Source organism: Schistocerca gregaria, chromosome 8 (assembly GCF_023897955.1).
Source record: "Schistocerca gregaria isolate iqSchGreg1 chromosome 8, iqSchGreg1.2, whole genome shotgun sequence".
Taxonomy (NCBI): Eukaryota; Metazoa; Arthropoda; class Insecta; order Orthoptera; family Acrididae; genus Schistocerca; species Schistocerca gregaria.
Window position 1 is genome coordinate 435,140,868 of NC_064927.1, and position 4,343 is coordinate 435,145,210.

The window sequence follows — 4,343 nt, forward strand, 5'->3', positions numbered from 1 at the left end:
AGTTTTTGGTCTGAAAGCTCCTTCTGAACAAATATTTTTGAGATATTAAGTAAATATAGTTTTATGGCAATCCATGTCTTTTCAAATGGAGAGGCACCGCTTTCTCTACTGAGCCAAAATGACCCACAACCCTTTTTTTTTAAAGAAACCAAACTAGCGGGTAATGCAAATTAGAAACAACCAAACCTAAAAATAATTAGAGCCTTCCTAAATGTAAAGTTTTGTATATGAAATATACACGAAAATCGTTTTATATGAATTTTATTACACTAAAAATTAAGCAAATTATTGAAAGTTAGCTGCTAAATCAAGTCTATGAAACCAAAAAAATATATGAATAACAAAAACTTGCCTTGTTATGTCTCCAGCTGTTCTTCGATATAATGAAGTGAGCTGATATGCCCTTTTGTTACCTGAAAAGACTTTCCTACTACATACAACGTAATTTTTATGTAATTTACTTAACTATAAAATACGTTTTGATTACCGGTCATGGACGCTGAATAGACAGAACATAGTGCAAGAACAGTTTGGAACAAATGTAAAATAGACGAGCACAGTGAACGAAACGAACAACTGGATACTGAACTAACTAGGAGCAGTCGGCAGTGGAACTGAGACAGGTGGTCACGCGAAGAACGACGAGTGCGGCCGAGGGAGACCGAGACTGAGACGAGCACGCGACCGAGGCTCGAACGAGAACTGCCACTATAAGCAGACCGCTGCGACCGAAGTGAACTATGAACCGATCGTTCCTCGTTCCCGGGAACTATAAATAGACCTTTGCGACCGAAGTGAACTATAAACCGATCATTCCTTGGAATTCGTTCCTCGGTCCTTTCGTTCATCTTGGCGAACCGTTCCTTTGCAACCGTTCGTTCGGGAACTACCCATCTCTAGTTCTCACTGCCAAGTTCCTTGTAAGTTGGACTCGATTGTTAAATGGCTGTTTGTCGTGTCCTGACACAGGGTAGAGGAAAGACTGGTTGAGGTCAGTCTGCAATTTCCGAGCGGTGAGGTGCAAATGCAGAAAGACAAATCCGCAGTGAAGGCTGGTTGATTACTTGGATCAGTGCCAAACACTATCTCAGGGCGCCGACGAGAGATCCGGATTCTGGGACACGACAGGAGCTTGCAGCAGGAGACTCGTGGAATTCACGAGTCTGATTAATACTATTTATTAGCGATCAGACTAACTGCTATGTTGCGCGCTAATTCTAAACATTAGATAAAGTAAAGGAGGCAACTGGTTGCACAACAGAAGTCAGTGTCTGAAGCCTGGAGGGTGTGTGTCACAGAAGTAGCGAACACTAACAACACGTTAAGTACAAACTTGAGAGCAGCAGTCCAAGAGAGGAAAACAGACGAGATTGCAGTTTCTTTATTGACCGGTTTCGGCTTATGTACAAGCCATCTTCAGAACTGTTTGGTCTCCTATGGCTGGTGCAGGTAGTATCACGAAAAATCCGATCACCCGCCAGTACCAGACTTAGGGAGCCAAAAAAAAATTCAGAAGATGGTTTGCAGACAAGCCTAAAGCGGACAATAAAGAAATATTATTGCAAACTCGACTGTTCATTTTTAAATATAGAATCAGGTCGTTGCTATCCCTGGACTATGTTGTCCAAATTTATAACAAACGTCACAGCCACTCCTAATATGGCCAGCAACAAAAATGATTTATGTCGCTTGGCCCCGCCCTCCGTCCTTATTTTTTTCGGGAGGGGGGGGGGGGGAGGTGGGGAGGGGGGGGGGGGAGGCTGCTGTAGTAGAACTCTAATCTGTGTAAACCCACTGACACTGCAGTTCTCAGGAGCGAGTATCAAGCTTTTTGTCTCTGCTAATACGTGCCTGTTCGAAGTCATATTCTGCTGTAACGCCGCACAACAGCACAACTCCATCTACCGCCTAGACGGTATATTGAGTTACTAGCTAATTCTTTAAGGTTAAACTTCTACCATGGGACAGCTGCCAAGAGAGTCTGCAGTTTGCAGGGCTATAGTGTTACTATTTAGCTCCGGTAACCTAAACGCTACCACTTTTTCCTGCTCTCTGCACTGTGTCTCTGATTTCCAGTCTTAGAGTGCCATTGACGGCTCCCAACAGCTTTAACAATAACAAAGTACAAGTCGCTATTTCGTCAGTATATGACACGTAATAACTCGATCAGTGAAGTCTGCTTTGGTTTCTGCCTCCCCTGCTGAGCACTTCATTCCTTTTATTATTATTTATTTATTTTTTGAGTCAATGTATATACATTACACTTAAGTGTGGCATTTACACTCAGTTGTAAAAAAATGGCTCTGAGGACTATGGGACTTAACTTCTGATGTCATCAGTCTCCTAGAACTTAGAACTATTTAAACGTAACTAACCTGAGGACATCACATACATCCATGGCCGAGGGAGGATTCGAAACTGCTACCGTAGTGGTCGCGCAGTTCCAGACTGTAGCGCCTAGAACCGCTCGGCCACTCCGGCCAGCTGCTCAATAGTAAGCAAACCAATTAGGCGCATGAGGTGCAAGTATGTGCACATTACAAATATTTTTATTTTTATGTCTTTTTTTACCTTTCCTAAATTTATTTTAGTTCCTCCTTCTAAAGATCCTTGATAAATTACTGTGAAACAATTTACGTCTTTCTACCACATACTAAGATTAAAAAGAAAATCATTATACGTCTTCTCTATTAATAATGACTTGGCAAATCAATAGGAGTGCTGCACAACGTCTGCATTAGTCATTAAATAAGAAGCCACCAGCTGATAAAGTAATGACTTTATTTGACGCGTTTAGGGTAGAACCCCCACTCAGATTGTTTGCAAGCCAGAAATCCACAGCAAATAATAGAAAATGTAACTATAAAATGAATATACAGGCGTATCAAACAACAAGTATCGTCAAAATTGACATACCATGAACATCTTGGTGATCAGATACGTAAAGAGAGTATGTAACAAAACAAAGCTGTCGTGGCAGACTAAATGACTAGTTACAACGCGATAACCAAGAACAAAATTTAAGCGATGATGAATACTGAAGTAGCTGCACTTTGCGACAAAAGCACAACATCTTTTCTTTTTCATGAAAAACATAATACGCAAAATTAAACTTTTACTAAATCTTACAGGATGTGAATAATAAAATGAACCTAGAATAGAAATCTGCAGTTACGTAAAAAATACCATCGACAAAAGAGACATACATGCAAAACGACAAAGAAAGAGAATAAAAATTCAAGAACAGTTACATAAATTCAAACCTTCATATAGAATTACACAAATAAAACACTTGCTGAAAATGACTTACACGAAATTATTTTGTTGCAGGTGCATTATTGTGGCTGCAAGGGGGTCGTTCCTCTTGATGCAGCAGTTATATGGAGAGTCAGAATTCGATAGAAAAATGATTTCTGTAAGGCAAGAGGGTAAGGAATAAACCGATGCCACCAAATTTAGCATCGCTTTGCGTTTTATATACGAAGATAGTAACTGTTCTCGAAAGAACAGATACCATTGATGACTGTGCAGCTTCTCTAGAATAAATGATAATTAATTGAAACCCTCATCTGTCGACAGGTGTTGTTTCGAGAACTGTTACTATTTTGAAACTTCGTGGCAGATTAAAACTGTGTGCCCGACCGAGACTCGAACTCGGGACCTTTGCCTTTCGCGGGCAAGTGCTCTACCACCTAAGTGTGCGCGAGTAATGAGTGGATGGGCAAATATTTATTAGGTACATTACATACGTATATTGTGGAATGTGGGTCTCACTGGAACCGTGGAAGGGATAAGTCCCTGCAGTCTCGCTGTTTATGTGTGTCCTCGGTGGCTCAGCTAGATAGAGCGTCTGCCGTATAAGCAGGAGATCCTGGGTTCGAGTCCCAGGCGGGACACACATTTTCAGCAGTCCTCATCGAGGTATATCAACTACAGCTGTCGGCAGCTGAGGGTTTCAATTTTTTATAGCTTTGCGTTTTACTTGAAAAAGAAGTCACAAGAAACGTCTATTTTTCGTGCCTTCAAAAAGGCCTTAAGAAAAAGAAATCAATGTTTTGAATATACTTCCGTTTCTTCATTTCTTTTGTCCGATCTTCCAAATATTTCTATCACAGAATTTCTTTCATCCATAATTTAGAGAAAACTTGTTTCTTATGTAGATGGAACATTAGTAATTAAAATATTCTAGTAACCTTTATGGAACTGTTGTGACACTAGGCCTCTGGTTAAAAAAGATTATCGGTTTACATTAGTACAACTCACTGTATAGGTTTTTTTTCCCTTTAAGTGTGTTACTGTATTTCTATTCTGCACCGTTTGTTAGAGAGATATGAAGTCTCTCA

At 40.3% G+C, this 4,343-nt stretch overlaps 1 non-coding gene across 1 annotated transcript; it reads left to right on the forward strand.

The window, feature by feature from the left end:
* The first annotated feature begins 3,821 nt into the window (after positions 1 to 3,821).
* Positions 3,822 to 3,896, forward strand: Trnai-uau (transfer RNA isoleucine (anticodon UAU)). The gene has a single exon. It is a non-coding gene; the product is annotated as a tRNA-Ile (tRNA).
* Positions 3,897 to 4,343: the final 447 nt, after the last annotated feature.